Here is a 25,140-nt window from a genome sequence, read left to right as displayed (position 1 = left end):
ATCTGCATATCAATATTCTAGAGATGAGAGCGGTTCTTCTTGCGTTACTCACCCTTCATGCTCATCCCCCTCTAGGAACAATTGCAATTCAGATGGATAATATGTCAGTGGTCTGGTATATCAACAAGCAGGGGGAAAGCAGATCTTATCCTCTGTGTCAAGAAGAGGATGAGGTGTGGGAATGGGAGATCTCCACCGGCCATTTTCTGGTGGCAACGCACATTTCGAGACAGTCCAACATTCTAGCAGACAGGCTTAGCAGATCTATTCTGATGTCTTGTGAGTGATCATTGAATCTTTCAGTAGTGGAACAGATCTTCCAAGAGTGGGGTCAGCCTTGCTGCAGTCTTTTTGCATATCCTTCCAATGCGAAGTGCAGCGTGTTTTTCACTCTGAATCCCCGGCTAGGGGAAAACCCCAGAGACCCACTAATTCATGCTTGGCCTCCAGGTCTTCTTTATGCATATCCTCCTCTTCTCCTCATGTCGAAGTTTCTGCAGAAAGCTCAAAGGCTGGGGAGCACTGTAATCCTCATCGCACTATTCTGGCCTTGATAGGTTTGGTTTCGCTTACTCAGGTCTCATCTAGTTGGTCCACCATAGACTCTGGATCCAGTTCCGAATTTTATCTCGCACCCTTCACGGATTCCACACCCTGATATGGACAGTCTGAAGCTCACGGCTTGCCTGCTCTAGTTCCCCTGATTATTAGGACTCCCGGTTTGTCATCCTCTGTTAAGTCCATCCTGGTAGCGGCTCACAAATCTTTTACCAAGAAAGTTTATCGTAGTAAATGGAAACATTTTTCTATATGGGCCACTCAGTGGTCCTTGGATCCTTTTATGACACCTCTGTCGGTTGTTGTAGATTTTCTGGCTAGCATTTTTCAACAGGACTCCAGTTCTTATATGGTTAAGGTTCAGCTGACAGCCATATCTAATTTTCACGTGGAGATTAATATCTCTTCTTTGGCTTCCTCGAAACTTTGCAAGACCTTTTTTAAAAGTGATTGTCTTTTTAGACCCCTCCGTAAAGGATCCTATCCCTCCATGGGACCTTACCTTGTTGTTGCAGGAGTTAGTTTCTCCCCCTTTTAAGCCTGCGGCTTCAGTAGATTTGCAATTTTTGACATGGAAAACTGCTTTCTTGGCCACCACTACCTCCGCCAAAAGAGTGTCAGAGCTTCAGGCTCTTTCAAAGTGCCCTACATGATTTTTCATAAAGACAGGGTGTTGCTTCGCACAAACCCTTCCTTCCTTCCCAAGGTAGCTTCAGAAGACAGTATTAATCAGACTATAAACTTGCCAGTTTTTTTTCCTAACTATCAAAAATTGCATTTACTGGATGTACATAGACAAATGAGGTTTTACCTTCACCGGACTAAATCTTTCTGCAAGTCTGACCAACTTTTTGTGTCTCATACCATTTGTCTCTGTTTGTTAAACCAGTCTCAGAAGTGACAATTGCTCGCTGGATTTCACAATATTGTTGGTCGACCTTACTCAGAGAGGGGTCTGCCTCTACCAGGAAAAGTGAAGGCTCATTCAACCCGATCTATGGCTACATCAGCGGCCTTTTGGTCTTGAGTATCTTTGGATGACATTTCTTTAGCTGCCACTTTGGTCTCATCTCATACCTTTATCTCACATTACAAGTTAGACATTGTCTCTAGGAGTAGAGCATCATTCAGCTCTGCAGTGCTCTGGAACATCCTTCCATGAAGGCCACCCAAGAATTAGGTAGCTGGGGACTCTGTCCCGCAGGTTGAAGAGCAAATGAAGTAAACTACATCAGATAAAGAAGTTATGTACTCACCATAACATTCCTTCTGAGTAGTTCTACTTCATTTGTCTTCAACCATCCCTCCTCCTTCCCCCTGACCTTATCTTCAGGATATATGTCGTTGGATTGTTACTGTTGAGATTGTTGGTTTTGCCTAGGCTAAGGTTGTGTCTTTTGGTTGTTTTGGTAGATAAGGTGCTATTGGGTCGGGTGTCTGTTCTTGTTAGGCAGCAAACTCGGATCTGAAGGGAGAAGGTATGCTTGGAGCCATAGCTGGAAAATGTGGCCGTGTTGGATCCGAAGACCCACAGGTTGAAGACAAATGAAGTAGAACTACTCAGATGGAATATTATAGTGAGTACATAACTTCTTTTTATGGAGTTCAGACAAATTTTTGGAAACATAATAAACTTTAACAAAGAATATTATTTATGGGGACTGGAGCCTAATTTACAACTACTGAGATGTATTAGGGGTACCTAGAAGGGAAAATAAAACAGGGTGGATTTCTAATGACGTACATGAAAGTATTTAGTATGGAAGATGTGAAAGCAGAAACTCAAAACAGAATTTACACATTATTCCTGGGAAATACAGTAATAGACTAGACTGAATATAATTTTAAACCATGATTATAAAGCTTTTGTCTACACTAGCTAATAAAATATCAAAGGTATTGCAAGAACTGATAGATATGGATTGGTGTGGTTTTGTGGAGGTGAGACAAACATTTGATAGCATTTAATAAGCAATGACAATCCAGATAGAAGACGAGTGTAAGAAAATGCAGCTATTGTCACTAGGTCTTGATGAAGAGGAAGCATGCAATCGAGTCTTGTGTGTTCCCTGATAGAACGATAAGGTTATTTAGGAGCAAAGTGCTAAAGGCAAAATATGGGTGTGTTTGAATAATATGCTTGTGTTTATTTTTTTATTTTTATTTTTTGATAACTCCAGAGTACAAAAGCTTCTAGCACAGTGACTTTAGACAACAGTTGTTGACAAACTTGTGGAGCCTATGGAGATATTAGAAACATTTCAGAAAATTTATGGGAAAAAATGTATCAAGCAGAGGAATGTGAAAATCCAGAACAGACACAAATGGCAATATTTATATAAGACTTAATTATGCCAGGATTAGAGGAAGATGAGCATCAGCAATTAATTGATAAAACAGGAAGAGATGTGATAAAAATGGTGACATATATCAATAAGCAAATCTTCTAGAACAGATAATATTCCTGTACAAGTTTGGAAGTTAGGAGGAGGACACAGTGATAAAGATCTGAAAGGTTTTAACAATATTTTAAAACATGGTGAAGCACAAGCATGTTTGGAGGGGGGGGGAGAAAAGCTGTGGTCACTGTACTACCCAAAGATGGACAGAAAAGACCCCTTAGATCAACTTCATATAGACCCATTTCAATTTAAAACCATAATTACAGAATACTTATGTCTATACTAGCTAAGGGAATGCAAAAGTGGTGCCAAAATTGGCAGATATGGATGTATCTGGTTTGGTGGAAGGGAGATAAATATTTGACAACATTAGCAGAAACAAAATGATAATCCAGAGGAAAGTAAAATGTTAAGAAAATGCTGCTAATGCTGGTTGGTCATGATGCAGAGAAATTATTCAGTAGAGTAAGCTAGGATTTCATGAGATGGGCAATGGAAGCATTTGCATTCCCTGATAGAATAATAAGGTCAATTAGGAGGCTGTAATAAGATGTGAAATTCTTTCTCTGACAAGCAATGTTTAAACAGAGGAACCAGACAGGGATGTCCTTTCTCACTTTATTTGCTTAATATTTAGAGCATTAGGGAAGAAATAAAAGTATTCAAGTTCTCACAAATTTTAAGGATATAACTTTAATGATGATGATCATGAAGAGTTATCTTTATTTGCAGATGATACTATTTTATACTTGATACATTCACAATGTTGTGGAACATTTTGAAACAGTTTCAAGTCTTTTTGGGTTGGGATATAAAATAAAAGTAAACCAAAGGCTATAGCAGTAAACTATGTATGCACACATGAGCTGGTTCAACAATACCATTTCTTATATGGACATAAGATTAATTATTTAGATGAATTAGAATATTTTGATTTGGTATTCAATAATGTGTGGAAAAAGACTTAAAAGACAATACAAGAACTAAGAAGCTGGAAGTTCTTGATTATAGAAATAGATAAGATCAGCCAGTGAAAATATTTCAATCCCTTTAGGTATATACACATCAGGTGCATTTTTGTAAACCAGATGAGAAGTTATGAATGAAAATAAAATTGAAATAATTTATTTATTAGAGGAAGAGGGCATGAGTTAAGTGGGACAAGATGATTCTCCTTCAGGAAAGAGTTGTTTATGGTTACCTGATTTGAAGGCATAATATAGAGCTACACTGTTACGGCTCATATACATAACTCAAGCAGAAAATTGTAAAGTGGAAATAAATGAAACAAGGGAGTTTGAGAGAGAGAGAAAGAGACAGAGACTAGGATTTTGGATGAAAATCCTAAAGGAGAAGAGCAGAATACTAAAATATTATAGCTATAGAAGAGTATAAAGTATTTTAAGAATTAAGCCAACGGTTTACCAAAAGGGATGAGTGCAAGTATGTGTATAGAAAATAGGCGACTGGGCTGGAATCTACTGGTGGAAATTATCAAAATAACCAAGGTATTGAGAGAAAACAATTGGGGAGGGAAAACTAATAGAGTGGCATGAGACTATGCAGAAGTTTGAAGTGCAGTTGGAGACTGCCTTCTTTATTAGGGATTTTATGACAAAGTGTTGACAAAGAAAAACAAATAAGGATGTACTAAGTGAAAGACCAGCTCTGCTACTTTTTTTTTAGATACTTCCAGAATCAAAGCTGCTGTTAAAAAAGGGATATTTATACAAATTAGTCAGAGGAGGTTAGTAAGAATTGGGAAAAGAGAATGTAATGGCAGTTTACAAAAGAACAATTGGAATACATTTGTAGGTCTCCTGAGTATGCAACAAAGTGTTGAAAGCTTAGAGTTTTTGCATTGAAGTGCTTCCATAGGTATTTTATGCCCCATGTGGACTTTTCCTTGGGTAGACAGCAAATGCTTGAAGTGTAATGGAGAGAGAGAGAAAAGAGAGAGATGTAATTGTGAACTATTTTTTGTGACTCTAACCAGATGGCAGATTAAAAAAAAATTCCCAGCAGAGTAGCTTGTCAGAATTGTTAGGGGAGGAGACAGTTGTATCTAAGGAAATGATTTGTTTGACGTGGGATATATGATATACATTGTCTAGACATAATAAGGGCTTGCTAAGTTTACTGCTAATGGCTGCCAAAAAAAACAATTACTAGAAAATGTGAATCAAAACCATCCACAAATAAAGTATTGAATATTGTAAAGGAGATAAAAGAATTGGGGTGGGATCTTTACAAAGGAGAACCAGTGAATTACAAAGAAATGAAATTTGAAGAAACATTACTCACAGAATAACATTTAGGAGGACTGAAATTTAATGGAAGGATTTCAGTAATTTATGTAATGTTTCTGAAGTGAATAATTGTTTCAGTCTTAATGTTTGCAATCCAGTACTCTGGTATGCCTGAAGCTCAGAGTAACACCCTAAAGTCCTTCTTGGCAGTACCTCAAGGGTAATTGAAAAAAAAACAGAAAAATCCAATAATTGACCTGCCCTCAGGAGATCAATGTAACAAGCAAGAGCACCAAGATGTTAATATGCTGTGTTGATCGGTTGCCAAAACGTAATCCAAGTACTTTTTTTATATATAAATATAGAGATTAGTTGTTAAGTTATTCCTTATGAAACTTATTTAAAAAACAAAAATTGCATAAATAATAAATGAAATAATACTAGTAGAACTTGTATCCGGCGCTCACTTAAGGCACAGTAACTTTGACTCAGATAAAGCTCGCTTTTTATTTTTCAAGAAGTCTGACTATGGCAAGTTTTATTAATGCAATTTTTGTTTTTTAAAAAAGTTTCATAAAGAATAACTTAACAGTTAATCTCTATATTTATATATAAAAATGTAATTGGATTACGTTTTGGCAACCGATCAACACAGCGTATTAACACTTTGATGATCTTGCTTGTTACATTGATCTCATAAGGGCAGGTCAATTATTGGATTTTTAAGCGAATAATTGTTAAAAAAGAAAACTTATGTAAAATGCATCAAGCTAATATGTTTGCAATAGTTTATTTTCTATACCTGTGTGCACCCATGTCATTGTTGAAAATGTGTAAAGTTAATAAAGGGTTAACAAAAACAGACCAGGCCATATGTGCTCACTCTTGTAAAGCATTTTGCTTACACCCCCCACAGTTCAGATCTAAACTTAGTTATATTCTGTATAATTTTGATGGTATATAAAAATATTTGTGTAAACACTGCCAGACAGAGAACTAGCACTTATGGAAGAGTGTCACATAAATTACATTTGTAATTACTTTTGTCCATGTTCGTGATGAAATCTCCATCCCAAAATAATGTGCCCATGCTGTTTTCAAGAGGTCAGTTTCCAAATTAATCTTAATCATTACTATATATATATATATATATATATATATATATACTTCTTCAAAGTTAATAAAAAGTGCACCCATCAGACATCAAATAAATTCAACAACAGGAACTATATACTTCATCAATTAATTAATTAGCCAATGAAAATGTTTAAACACTATTCCTAAAGTAATATACCCTCACAATACAAAACATTTCCCATCAAACACTTACACTTGTTGTATATAAAATACTTTCAAACTTAATAATATTAATATAACTAATACAAAATACTAACATTTATACTATTAAAAATTTATAACTATATATATGTATGTTTATATATAAAAATGGACACACTTCTTATGTCCTCACTATATATTTATATACAAAATAAAATAAACTTGGGATAAACATGACGCAGCTTAGCGTAATCTCACTTTAAGTATTGGTTTTACACTAACATGGTCATTTAATCCATACCTATGTGAGCCTAATCTTAAAATCCACCTTGTTTCAGCTTGTTCGTGAGATTAACAATATCTCCTAATCTAATGTTAGGGTGATGTTGAATGTGTAAAATAAAAAAATAAAACTTATGATCTAAAAATTTTTTTAAAATATGTTTAGAAATAGCACTATAGTCATTAATTGATGAAGTATATAGTTCCTGTTGTTGAATTTATTTGATGTCTGATGAAGCAGAGAGGTGCAAAGCGCAAAGCGCTCACATTACCTTATTTTTTTTTATTTTTTTGAAAGTGAAGGATGAAAAAATTTTATTATTTATTTTTTTTTTCTTGTGTGGTCCTTCCTTATTTGTTATGTTTTTGTTTTACATACTACGTTGCTTGTGGTGTGTTTGGTTATATATATATATATATATATATATATATATATATACATACATACATACATATACACATCTGGCTACTTACACTCCTTAGATGGGTCTGATTGCCAGTGGCACCCAGCAGCATATGAGTTCATGGAAGTACATCTATATACCTAACTGTGAAGAATTTTAACTCTCTAACATTCATCATTAATTAATTCTTACTTTTTTTTCTCCATCACTAGGCCAAATTCTTTCTTGGCTTCTCCCATATATATTTTTTATACAAGAAGGTGCTTATTTGGTTCCAGTATTTCAGAATAGGGAGGTTTTCCATTCAGGAGATCAAATCTATACACTGAAGTTTCCAGAACATAGCTTACGTAATCAATAATAACACTTGCCCAATTAATGACACTGATAATTTGCCTTCTAATGTTATATGTACCAATTCCCTTTCTCAGATTTTTTTTTTTTTGCTATAAAGCTAACATAGAATTTCCCTATAGTCCTGTAAGACTATCGTTTTTGTTCGCCTTGTGCCTTTGCTTCCTCTGTAGTAATTAGTAACTGTATTTTGTGGAAGTTGACTTATTATAAGATTCTAATTCTGAAAATCCAAATCCCACTTTGTCCTTAGTGAGAATTATTCTAATCCAGGAGACACCTTGAGGTTCATGGGCTGAGATAAAGTCACCATGTTATTTATTTATATATCTGCATTTAGCTATCTCTCTCTCTCTCTCTCTCTATATATATATATATATATATACATACATATATATATATACATATACATACACACGCACATACAGATTTAACTTCTTGTAAAACCCCTTGGGTGATTGACTTGGGATCACCTGTGAAACATACAGGATATGCATCATAATAAACATTTGGACAACCTGAATCCATTATGCAAAGTCCATTAATGAAACACTTCCTCAGGACAATGCAGATATTTAGCAATTGTTTGTACATCAATACAATTGTAGTATTTTAGCACAATACAATTATATTGACATACAATCATATTGTTTAGCTATATCTTGATAAATATATCCCTAGATAAGACATAAACTGTTGAATTGGAAAGCAATCACTTGATTGTGTATGTGAAATTCAATAACCTCCACTAGTATGCAGTATAATTAATGCTAAAGAAATAGTCTTTGCTCCATTCAGTTTATATCCGAAATGGGTTCAAAATTATCTCAAGATCCCAAAGGTCAGTCCACCATTCTGATCTTTATCTCCTAAATGTATTAGTAAGTCATATGCATGGAAAGAGAGAGATGATACTCTCTATTGTAGCAAATATAGCCACTCCCACTCTGTATTCTGAGGGTCAGTGCAAGTGGTTCCAAGTATAAGGCAAATAGAATGAGGGAGAGACAACTTTACCTTGTTGCTCTGGAAATCTTGATTTTCGAGAGAGACAGAGAACTTCATATTTTTTACTCTTGGCCCTAAACCTATATAAATCTTTGTGAAATTTTGTCAAGCCTTCGGAAAACCCATACTCAGGACATGACAGAATCCCACCTCCTGAAAATATCTGGCCAAAAACATACCAGTGCTCGACACAATACTGTAATTTATCTCAGTAGTGACATTCCACCCCCCCCCCCATGAAAGTATATCCTTCTCTAAAAGCTAGTCTTGGTACATCTTTACCTGCTCAAACTTCATAGTGCTTGGGGGAATATAAACGCATTAAAACCATGCATGAATTTCCTAACCAACTTTACATGCTGCAAACCTACCCTGAGAATCTTCCAAAGGACTTAAAAATTGTATCCCTTGTTGCACTTTCTTTCTCCACAACTTACTAACAAGACTTCCTGGCAAACTTCTGTTTTTAGTAAGTTTTTCATCCCTAACATTCAATCCCAGCCATTACAAATAAAACTGCAAGTTGCTTATATTTTCATTTACAATTTTAAATTGGAGGACATCTGCAAAATAATAAATCGGCCTGCAAGGCAGGTTACAATGGATACAAGCAGTAGAAAAGTTTATATACTTTTATTTAATTCTGCCTCACACTGCTTAGATTTCAAGCTAGCAATTCTCTTTCAGTGAGAACAGACACTTGCTAGCTTTTAAGTATGAACCAGAGCAACATGTGAGTAAGAACCATTGCAGGGAGCAGCACTCAACAAAAAAGAGTGGTTATATACCCCCCCCCCACACACACACACACATGACTTAAACTTGTTTGTGTAATCAAGAATCTGCTGCAGACACACATTTAATTTCTGCTAGATGAAAGTCAGGTATTTTTGTTAGTTAATTAAATTAGGTGAGCCTAACATGCAATGCATTTTTTACACAATTGGATTTGAAAAAAAAATTCAGTCATGAATCCAGTGCATGAAGGTATTGCAGTGAAGTTAATCTATCCTTTGCAGCAGTACAGCATTGAGGCATTTTTCTATTTTAAATTTAATTTAAACAATATATGTAAAGTGCTTCTTGAAGGGGGGGGGGGTGTGACACGATCTCCCTGTGACTTGGATGGAACAGTTTATGTATGTAGGTATGTATGTATCTGAGAGCATGCTGAAGCATATTGCATTGGCTGTTTATTATTTCACTTTCAGTCTTCACCAATCCTAAAATCAGAGTTATAAGAAGGTGGCTGTATCAACATTTTGCCCAGTAGTCTCACTGACCACTACCCAGCAATATTATTCTGGTCATTCAAAACCATAAAACGTGCACTTCAGTTTATCACAATCCATTCATTTCCAGAGCAAAAACTAAGCATTCTAGACCAATGTCTGAGCTTAATTAGTCTCCTCCATTTCTCATTCAAGATTCTGAAAATGCCTTATCCTTCTCTATCAACAACTTGGGCACAATTCAAAATTCATTAAACTCTACCACTCACAAGAGGCTAAGAGGACATAAATATTTCTAGATAACTAGTGAAATTAGGAATATAATTAAAGAGATAAGGCCTGGGCAGTCTCGAAGTAGAAATCCCCAAATGAACAACTTCATCAAGCTTCTTATCAGTTCAACCAGCACTGCTAAATGTCTAGTTTTAAGAGAAAGGCAATCAAGAGCCACCACATCACCAGACATTTCTGGAAAGAAATAAAATCCCTCACAAGCCATACAGCTACCTCTGCAATCTCAACTAAAAGTAACACCACAAACCACCTTTCTGCAAATGACTTTAAAAACGTTCTCATCTTATCTCCTCCATCCAGACCATCACCAACTCATTCTCTCTCCCTCTTCAAATCACACTTCACTAGGTTGCAACCTACCTCCTAGACTGTGTCCTGTAGCAGAAAACCCAGCAACCTTCTACCTCTCAGAGATCTCAGTTAAAGAAATATCAAAGCAACCTAAAATTCTCTTCTGCAGACATCAGTACCCTTCACCCCATATTTCTCAGGAGAACAGGAGTCACAGTTGCTAAACCTCTTCAGTCTTTCTCTTACTTCAGGAAAAATCCCTACGTTGCTAAAGCACTCTATCATTATTCCTGTTTCAAAGATACACCCTTCCAAAACACAATCCAATCTCTACCGCATAACCAACATATTTGAGGCAATCCTTTTCCAACAACTGCTCAAACACATTAATAACTATGGACTTCTCTTAGATGAACAGCAAACAACTTTAGTACCACCACACCCCTTCTGTCAGCCATAGATTAAATCTGTACTAATATCATCCAATGACTCATTACCCCTGGTATATTTCTAGATATGACTAGGGCTTTTAAGACAGTAAAATACAAACTGCTCATTAACAAACTACATAAATGTAACTTTGGTGCTAGCACAATTAAATGGTTTCTAAGTTACATTAAAATATAAACTTTTAAGTTGTTATAAATCACCAATATTCTACAATAGGCACACAATGCAGGTGTTTTTCATAAAACACCCCAAACCAGTGTTTTCCAGGGGAGCAAGACACTTTGCATGTGTCACGCCTCATACCCCTTGCTACTTATATATGTCAATTCCAGGACTGTAGTGTGGAGAAAGAGACATTCACTTACCCCACTGACTGTTGATTTTGATAAAAAAAGCATTTCACATGCAATCAATCAGTATTAATTGGAGAGTATTCATTTAGTTACACTGATAAAACACATCACCCTGCAGTTACCTGAATGCTTTTTGATGCAATGCTGCAAAGTGAATTTCAGTTAATAAATTGTCTGTGTAAAGTATGCAGCCCTACACATATATACACACACACAAATGTTTATAATACTACCATTTACATTAAATTAGAAAATGTATGTATACGTATTTGAAACATACACGTGTGTGTTATCCAAGATACGTGGCATATAGATAGTAACATGATGACTGCACCTTGAGGGCAAAGTGAGGTTGTAGCATCTGAATATTCTATAGCTGGAGTGGTATTTTACAGGCAGCAGGGTGGTAACAGGAGATATTATATATATCCTATAAGAAGGAAGCCCAAAGAGAGGCTGGTCTCAGTATCTACTTTAGAATAGCTTGTTGTAGGCGGTATAACTAGAGTGCTATCTTCAAAAGTTTAGATATCTGACTGAGGTAGCTAGAGGCATCTTAGGAGAGAGTTAGCTGGTTGTATGCTTGAGCTCTACAAGGGAATATTTTCACTTGGATGTTGAAATGTACTGGTGGAGGAAACAGAAATAGCTGCTATGTGGAAATACACTGGGTCTCCTAAAGCAGAAGTGTGCTGTTATTCTACAACAGGAAGTGGAAATGGAACTGATTAAAGTACAAAAGAAAGATTTACTACACCATGAATTGTTAGAAAAATTGACATTTAATAGATGGAAGCTACTATATGTATGTGTATATATGGTTTACTATTACAAATCTGAGTATGTCTACATTGAACTTGCAGGATCTCAAGGTGGAAACATCGAAATCCACAACACTGATCGGGTACAACCCTGAAATTGCACCGAATCATGAAACACCCTACTTGAGCGAACACAGAAACAAGCACTAACATGGGTCCTGCAGGGGGTGAGGGAAGTTCGGAATGTTTCCACCTCAAGATCCTACAAGTTCAACATAGGCATACTCAGATTTATGATAGTAAACATATATATAGCTATATAAATATAGATGCACACAAACTACTGATATTACTGCACATCCTGATAGCACAGAATTTTATATGAATTATGTTTTTACCATATATTCGTTCTGTGTTTTATTGGTATGTGTGAGTATATATTTATTTATAAAACGCAAATATGCCTGTATAATTTGTATTCAAATGGGTATAATTGTCAACATACTGAATTTTGCCGCACTAATGTCAAAACATGGAACATTGACATGTGCCCATATTTTGAGGGTTACTCTGGAGTGGGCTGAATCATCAGCAAGTGTTTTTGCAAGTGGTAAAGTCCCCTTGCTCCCCTGCTAAGTATAGATTGCACAATATTCAGGAAAAGGGAATATTGCCCAGCCAAGGAATTGTTGATCTCCTGCACACCAACCATTTAAGTCTATCGACCAAACAGATGTTGACATTGTGCAGAATACTCCTACACACACACACACACATATATTTATATATATATATAGGTTCCTATTAGTTGATCGGGTTTTCAGAAAGTCAAAATTCATATGGTCAAAGACCATAAGATTGTGTTTTTGAAAACTTGAAGCTTTTGAATGGAGATTGTGTCACAGTATGGGTTGGGAAATATACCCTTTTCCTCACTGTAGTGCGTTCTTGGAGCTGGTATATTTAATTTGTAGGGGGTTGGAAGGGGACAACCTACAGCGGGGGGCTTGGCCTCCCTACAAAAACATTAAAAGGTAGATTTTTGTGCTTTTTTTTTTGGCTGTTCGAGTTTTAGGAAACGTGATCATATTGTCTCAACTGCATGAATTTCGAATTTCTGAAAATCTGATCATCTGACATAGACCTGTATATATATATATATATATATATATATATATATATATATATATAATTATTTTTTTAATCTCTGTCCTCCCCTATATATATATATATATATATATATATATATAAAAGCATATAAACTAAAACCAGCTGATAAAAGACCAATATATGTAATTTAACATAAAAATAAAAAAGTGCTTGTCACAAAGGAATATTTACTGCACTTTATTAAACAGAGCTAGCACTTTTGTCCACACACTGGACTTCATTAGACTTATCTCAACTTCCTATTATATGTCAGGCTTAATACTTAATATATTAGCCCTGTAAGTGTATGTGTCCCTAATTACATCTGCCATTGCATTTCTTTTTTGTCTAGAAGTGATTCAGCATCACCCACTCTCATACTTAACACTTTGTACAAAACAAAAACTTAAAATTTGCATTCATGAAACATTTCCCCAAATGTCTGCCTAAGGCATCGTATACGTTATTGGTTTTGATGGCATAAATGTGATCCCTTACACTTAAGCTTAACAACCTACTAGGTTTTCCAACATAAAAAAATAATTAAATAAAATATACTTTGCACTTTGCTAAATATATCACAAACTTGGAGTCACAAGTTCCTTTTCATTATTTTTTTTTTGTCTCTATATTCATCATATGACATCAATAGTTACATGTTCCACATAAAAAAGACCATTTTTCCATGTTAGAAGTAACACTAGTCCTACCTTGAAATCCTAACAAATTCTAAACATTCATTTATTTCCTGTAAGAAAATATAGGGCATTCTACAACTTCTGTTAAAATGGGATTAGCCCTGAAAATTTTCCTGTTATATGCTGTGATATTTCTTTTACTCCTAGTGTGCACAGAGTGCCCTAAAATTATGCTCCTATTGATGTTATTGCATGTATTCTGTATTATTTTTGTTTTCCATGGGTCTAATGTCTCTCTTTTTACTCTTTCTTGACAAATTTCATCTACCATATGAGCCTGCAGCTGCCACTCCAAGGGAAGATCTGTTATTTAGGTAACCTTTGAGAAATTGAGCTGCCTTCTGAGTGACTGCAGTACAACTGCATTTTTACTGTGATGTAGCTATTAATTGAATTATTGGTCAGCCAAGTTGGCTGCAGTCTTGAGTATCCCCATGAAGAAAGCAGATGGATTACTAACAGAAGTAGCCAGGCATAGTTTGTGTATGCTAATGTGTACAATTTAAAAAATATTATTTACTTTGTGCAACATTTTAAATTTACATAGCCATGGTATACTTACCTCACTGATTCTTTGTTCAGTTTTCTGCATGGTTGTAGTGACTGTTACCTTATGTAACTAACCTTGCAGTGATGATGTTGGTCTTTAGTGGAGATTCTAGTGAATATTAATATATTTAAATAAGTAAATGTAAGTAATAAATACAGGGACTGCATGACATACTAGAAAGTAAAAAAGTCTTCTGTCCATTAATGCTGCCACTAATGATAAAATTAAACAAAAACTTCAATGCATATAAATAAGAGAACTGCAATTTACAGGTTTTGATTGACACATGGCATTTGGTATTGTTTCATTTATGACTATCCATTGTATGTTGCTAATATGATTTGCAGTGCTTTTGTAGTATGGGTTTTTTTTTAAAGGGGGCCAGCAGCACCCTTACTTTTTCAAAAGATGCTTTTATTTAATTTGTATATTTTGAGTGTACCCTGTTTGTTTTATAGTGTTGGGTTAAAGAGAGTAGTGATAGTTGTTGTCATTTAATTAAGTTAAAACTCAAGCACAAAAATGCCAAATGCAACTTTAGGACCAACACTAAGAGTCAAACATGTAGGGCTGGCTTCTAATAGAATCAGACAAGCTTTAGTGGAGGATTTTCCAGTCCTGCAATACTATTCCAGTACTAAATTCCAATACTTCCCTCAGTATGATGTCATATAATAAAGGGGCAGCGTCCTCTATTACCCAATACTGTGGAAGTCTGCAGATGTGTAGTATATCCAATATGCTAGGTAATGAGCACTAGCAATAATCTATATTAATGGACCTCATTACTTGTGCTTGGCATATTGTAACAAGTGATGAGCATGCTGGTTAACTGTTAAAATTGCCCAATGCTGGCTGTCCACGCAGCTTAATCTATACAAGAGCAGCAATGCTCCAAGCATTTGATGTCTGCAGTATTATTTCTAACATAAAGATGAAACTGTATGCCCCCAAAACTATCTGATGCCACAGCACCACCTGCACACCGGATTTAGCAATACATCCAGGACAAGCGAAACTCTAGTCTACATACATTATAAAGTCTGACACCAGAGGGAGGGCAAGCTGTGGTGCTGGCCTAACAAATAGTACTTCTGAACACCTAGAAAATTAGTTTGGAGTCATCCCTGTGAAGAAAGGGGACAGCTGCAACATTAAAATAATGTGTATGCTCGTAGTCCTCAGCCATTAACCTCACAACTCCTTCTCTGCCTGGGAGCAGCTCCACCTCTAAGAGGGAACTGGTACTGCAGGGATTAAATTGCCTGACATAAACCACAAATAAACATTTACAATTGTTTTTCAACAACATTAACTTCAACTGACTCAACAAATTAGTGAGTTCAAACCTACTAGATCTGCTTGTTATAAACAAGGCATCAATATGCACCACAACTGTAATTTTCCTGCCTTTGGCCACATCAGATCACCCTGCATTAGTATTCTCCATAAGATCTCAGACTAAGACATCTTCAAATCCTACTCCCTTCCGATACTACTCCAAGCCTAACGTCTGCATTCAGAGTTAGTGCATGGGAGGCTCATTATGCAAATATAATATACTTTAGTATTTATGGGTAGGTATAAAATTAATGTTATTGTACTGGATATGTGTTTATGCCAGCTATAAATTTTGTTTAGGCAACCTAATAGCCTTTTTTCTTGAAGATACATATCACTTGCATTATTTTTGCCTTTTTTTTCTTTGTTTCTCCATTCACAGTTTAGTGACAATTGATATGATACCCGTTCTTTATCATTGATCCATTGATTGTCTGGCAGTTGGTACATACGTTAAGGTTGCAAGCTTTAGCTCCTGTGGTACATGGTTTAATTCTCACACTCGTCATTTGGTGATTGTGTGACCTTGTGCAAATCACTTAACCAGATGTTGCTCCTGGGTGGCCCCTGAAAAGGGACTGTGTGCTTAGTGGACTTACCTAGTTAACAAATAGGTATATCATATAAACACAGGAATTTGTAACTGTTCATCGACATGTAGAAATATAGGCACTAACTTTATTGACCTCACTTGGTTGAAACTCAAAAATATTGATCCACAAAAAATTGAAAGAAAGCACTCAACCCATATATTTGCAGAATGGTAAGACTCCCCCCCCATTTCCCATGTTAATTATATGTACCAAGTCAAAGATCACAGTACAGTGGAGAAAGGGCATATGCCCCTATCCCAACGGTACTGCAACTGCATGGTGAAAAAGATGGTACTTTTCGATCAGATAATTTTTGATCAACTGTACTGGATTTTTCACTCTCAGTGAAGAAGTCACTTCAGTGCATGCTTCTGTATCTATGTATGTATCATAGGATCATAGGAAGTTACTAGGCTATTGGCCCTTATAAGCCTAGCCAAGAGTTTAGCCAAGTCAGCACCCAAAGCCCATGCCCAGCAAGAACACAGGTGGAATTCCAGGGGTGTGTTTTCTGTTTCCCATCCAGTTATCTAGGTTGCGCTTGAAAAGAGATAATGAGGTACTCTGCTTTATGTGGAGAGGGAGTCTATTGCACAGATGGGGTAGTCTCTGGGACACAAATCTGAAAGCAACGTGGTGCACGTACGACAACTGCTCGGCTGAGAAATCCACACTTAGAAAACAAAAATATCCAGCAGAAATGGTAGAATACAGAATAAGCTTTAATAAAGCAAATCCTCAGGTAGAGGGTAATATGCCCAACTACCTATCCAGACCAGTTTCGGCTGCAATAGCCTTCTTCAGTGAAAATAGTATAACACATAATATCCATTCAAATACGTAGATTTATATGTGATAACATAAAGGCAGTACATTGGTCAGTTAGAATTGGTCATTAAAACCAGGTGGGAATAAAGCCCCTAATTTGATGATCCATTTACGTTCCTTGAAATTAAGTAAATCATGCCAACATGATTTACCTCTACATTTACCTGCAATACAATCACTAGCAGTAAAATGAAAAGAGGCAGAATTATGTTTACAAAATGTTTAAACAGGGCATTATTGGAGCGCTTGTTCCTGATATCACTAAGATGCTCCCCTATCCTAAGGCGAAAAGGCCTGGAGGTCTGTCCAACATAGAATGAGGAGCATGTACAGGTGGTTAGGTAACTAACCTGCTCTGTGCTACAATTGGCCCAAAAGTTGATATTAAAAATTTCAGATGTATTGCGACTGCTAAATTCCCTTGTATGTTGAACTTTATTACAATAAGAGCAGTGGCCACATGGTATACAACCCAACACTGGGCCACCTCTCAATGTATATTGAGTAGAAACAATGGAGTTAGGACCCACCCTGTTATAATGGCTAAACAGGGATCCCAATGTCTGACCTCTCCTAAAAGAAAGAGTATCTGTCTCTCAAGAAAGAATGTAGTCTCTCCTCTGCCATCAAAATATTCCAGTGTCTCTTAATAATATTCATGAACCCACATGTATTGCATCCATAAGTGGTCACCAGATGAACCAGAGGATTAGATAGATCCTTATGTTTATCCTTGTAACGTAACAAGTCAACTCTGTTCTGATTTGAAGCCCAATGGCAAGCAGTGCTAACAGTTCCTGGGGGATAACCTCTCTCATGAAACCTGCATATTAGATCATCTCTAGCGGTCTCAAAGGTTTGTTGTCTTAAACAAATCCTTTTGGCTCTTAAGAATTGTGACTTGGGGATATTCTGGATGATATGTTGGGGGTGGAAACTGGTAGCATGTAAGAGTGAAATATATTCAGGAAATTTCCTGTACACCCGAGGGGAAAGAGTGTCATCAGGATTCCTGCTAACCTCAACATCAAGAAAAACAGTCCTAGATTTGTGGCAATTTACTTTGAACTCAATTCCCCACACATTGCCATTGAGATAGCCAATAAATTCCTGAAGATAAATTTCATCCAACTTCCACACCAACCAACAATCATCCAGATATCATCTCCAGATATCCAATTCATCCATGTATATATTATGGTTAGAATCATAAATCATAACCTCCTCAATATAGGCCATAAAAAGGTCTGCATAAATGGGTGCGAAAAAGGCACCCATTGCTGTACCCTTGACCTGTCAAAAGCATTGGTCCTGGAAGTAGAATACGTTACTAGTAAGAAGGTGTTCAGCCAGGCACACTAAAAAAGTATTAAAGCCTGGTTGGTAAAAACCAGATCTCCCCAACCAATAGTCTAAAGCCTGCAAACCTGCCCAATGTGGGATATTTGTATATAGAGAGGCTACATCCAAGGTACATAGCAACCAATGGGGCTCCAATATCCACAAACTAAGTAGTGTCCTGGATTCTAGCTCGTATCAGAGGTAACAGTGGTTTTAAATAGTAAGTCAAATATTCAGACAAGGGTTCAGTAATTGAGCCACGCCCTGATACAATTGGTCTTCCAGGGGGGGCATCTAACATCCTTATGTTTTTTAGGTAGAAGATAAAAATATTGTTTACACAGAGATGAAACCGACAACTGATGTCTATCTGACTCCGTGATGATACCCTCTTCCTGGGCCTGTATCAGGACTGAGTCAATTTTGGTTTGGAAGTGACTAGTTGGGTCCAATGGCATAACCATATAGTATTTTTTTATCTCCCAATTGTCTCATTGCTTCCTCATTATAGTTGACCCTGTCCTGGATCACTACCTCCCCGCCCTTATCTCCTTGTATTATCACAATTTCTTTATTGTTCTTAAGTTCCTCATTACACTGTGCCTCCTCTTTAGAAAGGTTGTTGTAAGATACCTGGAAATTTTTGAGGCTACAATGTAAATCCTTCAGGACATTAGCTTGAAAAGTGGATACCAGATGTGACATAGGTGGGACAAAAGATGATTTTTTAAATCTAAACCCTGGAACTGACTGAACAGTGTCATCTTCAAAAAATAATTTCAAATTAAGTAAATGAAAAAAATAGACCACATCTTGTGCTAAAGTATATTCTGGAACAAAAAAGCCAGGGACAAAATTAAGCCCTTTGTTGAAAACTTTAATTTGTAAATCATTGAGGTGTACAGATGAAATATTATGTACATTCATACTGTTTATTAATGTTCTATCATCAGTTTTAACAAACCTTCCAAACCCTCCATGGGTTTGACATTTTTTGTGTTTCCTCCCCCCTTCGTCTGTATCTGAACCCAAAGGGTATGACAAACTCCTCCTTTTGGGATCAGGTGAGGCATCTGTGTGGTTCCCCTCCCCTTCAATGTTGGAGGACATATCCTCCCCTGATTTGTAGCTCAATAATTCTGAGCTGCGTTTCAAAATGGATTTGGGTCTTTTCCTCTTGGGGGCCAAAGGTTTATTATTGGGAAGCTTGAAAGTAACATTCCAAGGCATATCAAATGGTTTGCCTCTTTCATAATCTCCTATATCCCTTTGAAACTTTTTCAAATTTTTTATCCTTTAGAACTTGTTCTAACTTAAGTAGTTCTGTTGTTAACTGATTCATCCGGGAAGTGAAAGATCCACTAGATTCAAATTTATTAGCCTCCATACAAATGGTTTCTACCTCCTGAATACCTAGTTTGACTGCCCGTTCATAAAAATTGACTAAAGCATCCACAAAACCCAATGATGCTGATTGTTGGATCTGTGTACATTCATCCATTAATTGTTCATCAGTATTATGTACCAAAGGTTGTACTTTAACCCTTAAACCATGTGGTGTGATTTTGTTGAGTTGGTAAGCCTTGAACAGGCGTAAATGCCAAACATTGGTCCGAAGACCTTTCATGCTTTTACCCAACTTGAAAAATAATGATTCACATAATCTGTCTTGGTCTTGAATCAACCCCGAGGAATCATTGCCCGTTTCTGATAAACCCAAACCAAAAATGGTCAGATCATTCATATCAGATGCTAGGCCTTTTACATGTGTATCTGTCCGACCAACAATTCCTATTGATGTCACATACCAGGTTGAGGTTGCATGTGTGGGTTACTCGAGTGGAGCTTGACTTGCGGATATGCAGCAGTCCCATCAAGGCGGGGTCTGACATTGCTTTGTATGTCAGACAGAAGTCACCTCTGAGGAGTCTGTATGAAACTGAGCAGAGGGACAGGACTTTTAGCCTATCTGTGTAGGGTAGATACTTGAGGCCTGGATTCTTCTGTTGAGGAACCTCTATGGTCTCTCCAGCTGCTATATGTGTTTTGCGAGGTACATGCCGAAGTGGGCATTGTACTCAATAATTGGCATTATAAGGGAAGAATACAGGGATGTTATGACCTTCCTGTCCCTGGATGAGATACCCTTACTTATGAGGTGCACCATATAGAAAGCTTTCCGTACAACAGAATCAACATGGTGGTCAAAAGTCAGGTTGCTATCAACCTGGGTGCCCAAATCCCTCATGACTGACAGTGTGCTTAGGACATTATTAATGTGATAATATGTGGGAACGTCACTCTTCTCACAGGGGTTAATGATGCATTTTTTGGAATTCAGCTTGAGGCCATGTTTCTGGTACCAGTCATTTGTTTGGGTGAGACCCTCTTGCAGGATGCCCACATCACTTGAGGAATTGATGACCATGCCCAGCTTGCAGTCATCTGCAAATTTGGTCAGCCATAGCCCACTGGTTTTGGTCTGCACCTCAGAGAAATATATATATATATATGTGTGTGTATATATATATATATATATATATATATATATATATATATATATGTGTGTGTAATTTTACATGGTTGTGTTTAATATTTTTGACAGATTTTATTTGCTATACCCCATTTCTTTGTTTTTGTTGTTCATTTTCTTTGTCTGCTTTATTTATATTTAATTTTACAAAGCACTATAAAAAACTTTCATAGGTTCTTTGTATCAAAGATTTGCTAAACAAGTAAAAATGCAATATTCTGTATGAAACTTGTTGGTAATTTTCTTTATTTTTATGTTATTTTATTTCACTTAATTTTCCTTGTTCCATTGTGGCTGAAAATGGTGTATCACTGATTTCAGAAAAACAAGATTTTACTAGCTGGCCTCCAAGAAGGAGTAGGGTTGATGGCAGTTTTCAGTACTTTCAAAGAAAAAGTCTGTGAATGCCCCTTCAGAGACAAAATTCATCTGAGTTAGAGATGATTATGACCAGAGATGTAAGTTGCAGGGATGTGCTAATATTTTGCATTTGCATTATACAAGGACCAGTTTTAACTCATTTAACTCCTTAATAACTGGCCATTTTCCAAAATGGATAATCTCAGGGTTACTGTCATGAGAAACTTTGTCCACTTTATAGGTTCATAGGTAGGTACTAGGCTATCTGCCCGAGGGCATTTATAAGTCTAGCCAGAGTGTGTCTGCTTTCGCTGCCCCATTGATTAATTAACTGAGCCTCTGTCAAGCAGAGCCAATGAAATGATCCCAGGGGTGTATTTTCTGTTACTCATCCACTTATCAAGGTTTCTCTTGAAGAGTGTTAGTGAGGGTCTCTGCCTAATGTAGATAGTAATTTTGTTCCAAAGCATGGGGAGTCTCTGTGACAGGAATCTATCCCTCCGGCATGTTCTATTTATTGTTGGGGTGAGGTTTAGCTCACTAGAGCGGGTGGCTCGCAGTGACTTGGATTTCTTTAGGTGGAGAATGTCCATCAATTCTGAGTTGGACATGGCTTTGTAAGTCAGGCAGAGATCACCTCTGAGTAAGTGATATGCCACTGAGTACAGCCGGAGTTTTTTCAGTCGGTGTGCATAGGACATATGTTTGAGGCCAGTAATCCTCTTGGTGAGGTACTTTTGTGGTCTTTCTGGCTGTTGGAAGTGTCTTGTGAAGTACATCCCAAATGGGGCATTGTACTCTATGATGGGTCTGATGAGTGACAAGTAGAGGGGCACTATAACCTCTTTATTTCTTGATGCAAACCCTTTAGTAATTAGATGGGCCACATAGAAGGATTTCCTAACTACTTTGGCAATATGATTGTCAAACGAGAGATTACTATCTACCTGGGTCCCCAGATCTCTTATTACCTCTTCTGTATTAAGGGGGCTGCCACCTATGTCGAAATTCGTGGGTGTTTTGTTTTTCCCATATGGGATGACTATGCATTTTTTTGGCATTTAGCTTGAAGCCATGACTTTGACACCAGGTGTCCGTCTCAATAAGGCCTTTTTGGAGGATGTCTGTGTCAGCCAGAGAGTCAATTATGGCTCCCAGTTTGCAGTCATCGGTGAACTTGGTTAGCCATAGTCCTCCTGTGTTTTCCTGTACTTCTGAGAAGTATATGCTGAACAGTAGGGGTCGCAGGACCGAGCCTTGTGGGACACCACTTCTGACTGGTTTAGAGTTGGACCTGGAGCCTGCTATTCTTACCGCATGAGTTCTGTCTGTAAGCCAGTTGGCAACCCATCTTGTGATGTAGGGGGTTATGTTCAGGCTGGTGAGTTTTTCTATAATACCTGAGCTGAGGAATGGTGTTGAACACCTTGGTGAGGTCAAGGTAGGCTGTGTGAACCACCTTTCCCTCGTCTATGGCCTTGGTGACTGTCTCAAAGAAGTCAGCCAGGTTTAGTAGAAATTATCTGCCCTTAACAAAGCCGAACTAGGTCAGGTCAAGTGTTTGGAGGTTCTCAATGTCTTTGTTAATGCCACAGCACCTTGGCAATACCTTATTTACTGAAGTATTGAACAGTAGACTGTCTTCTGAAGCTGGGAGCAGAACTAACCTCACCCAGATACATCAGCCTAGCGTTGCTAATATACCTTTTCTACATGGTGTGTTTTCCTGGATCTTCCAGGAATTACCCTCACCAAGTGATGCAGCTCAGTAGCAATTGATAATTACTTGACAGCTAAGTACTTTTCTTGACATGACTATCCACAGTGTACAGCCTCATTTATGATAACACAAGTAAAAATTCAGTCTGTGCCAAGGTGTGCTGCTATCAGGTGCAGTTACAAAGCATCCTTTTGTTTGAACATGATGTTTGTGTAGGACAGTCAGAGACTTTTATGCAAGTCTGAAGACCATTCATCACTCAAGCCCATAATTCCTCATTTGATCCTTAAAGTCTTCCTCTAGAACTGTAGAATCAGTTTGTGTTATCTTACAAAGCACTCTCATCACTTTCTCCAAAATGGAAATGTAATCTATCTTTTAGGGGCATCTGCACAAACAGAGCTTTCCAATCTAATAGACACAGTCCCGTTTTGGTGACCCAAATGTAACGGTAATTTCCTCAAATAGCTGATACTGACTCAGTTAACCATTTTCTTTCCTATTGCCCTATATCATCAGCTTGTGAATTGTAGAACAAGATGTCACCCAGTGGTCTACTTCCTCTGCCCTGGTAAGAAATGGATCCTGGATCTACCACGTATGGGTATACTCTTTTGTAATAGGGTAGACACTGAGCATGAAATACTCTTTAGACATTAATACATTATTATATATTACCTTACTTACAGTTTTTAGTTATAAAATATGCATTTTATTGCACAGACTCTCCTAATTTAGATTACTGTGAAATGCAAGTGTGTAGTGACCACCTAATCAGTATTCCCGCTTTTACCCAAGCTACTAAATGACAACTACACTATTCAGACATTTTGGTTCAGAATATCTTTAGTAAAGAAATTGCTGTAGTCTAGTACCATTACTTATCATCTGTCACTAAAGGATGGCAGTCATGCAATCACCTGCAGTGATCCTAGAAAAATATGTTTGCATCTATTGAAGCTGCCAGATGCTTTGTTCATCCAAAGTTCATATACAGACCACTTCAAAATATGGTTGCCAGTTTTCATCTCAGTCTTCACACAAAATTCACAGTTCTTGTAATTTATATAATTGGCTAAACTTTATTAACATTTTACAATTTTTTTAATTTAAAAAAAAAAATATATATATATATATATATATATATATATATATATATATATATATGTATATATATATATATATATATATATATATATATATATATATATATATATATATATATAGGTCCACTTTGTAATTTCAAAATACTGAAATCTCGAAATTCAGTATTTCAAAATCACAAAGCCGAAAACTCAACCACAACTCACATATTCGAAAACACACAACCGCGAAATTCTAAATCCCGTAATTACACTACACATACATTACACACATAAGCATACACAAACTCCCTCATAATCAAACTCATCTAAACTACACCCCCCACACCCCACCTACTTATATATTCTAATTCCGAGATCGCACAAATAGAAACACAAACGAAACTCACACACACATCTTACAGTCCCTCAAACACACACACATAACAGTCACAACACACACTTACACACACTAAACCCCTAAACAACATACTTACACATACAAACTTACCAAAAGTAAACCTAAACATCCACATACTGTACCAACGGAAGCAGAAATTCAAAATATCTGTGCTTCGGTATTTTGAATTTCACACTTCTGCTGGTTTCGGAAATGTGGGTCTGTGGCTTTGTAAATTTGAAATACTGCAATTCAAGATTTCAGTATTTTGAATTTGCAAAGCGGACCCATATATACATAAAACAAAAATATTGTAAGATAAATATACAAAAATGAACCAAAAAGAAAAAATAACACATTAAACATATTGGCATTATCAGATGAAATACTAGAAAAGGAAAGAAGGCTGAAACAATACAATGTGTTATTTTTCATTTACCAACGAAACAAAAATGAAGGAAGAATACATCTATAGCATAAATCTAAGTTTCAGAATTATTTTGGTAACAATGGGCCAGATTCCAAAAGAGTTTTTCTCTGTGTAAGTGACTAACTTTGGTGTAAGCCCATCCTGATTCCAAAAGACTTGCTCTTGGTGTAAAGAACTTACTTCTGTGTAAGGACTATCA

The sequence above is a fragment of the Protopterus annectens genome, chromosome 8.part0 (assembly GCF_019279795.1).
Source record: "Protopterus annectens isolate FY-2018-M chromosome 8.part0, PAN1.0, whole genome shotgun sequence".
Classification (NCBI taxonomy): domain Eukaryota; kingdom Metazoa; phylum Chordata; order Ceratodontiformes; family Protopteridae; genus Protopterus; species Protopterus annectens.
This window is presented reverse-complemented; position numbering follows the sequence as displayed.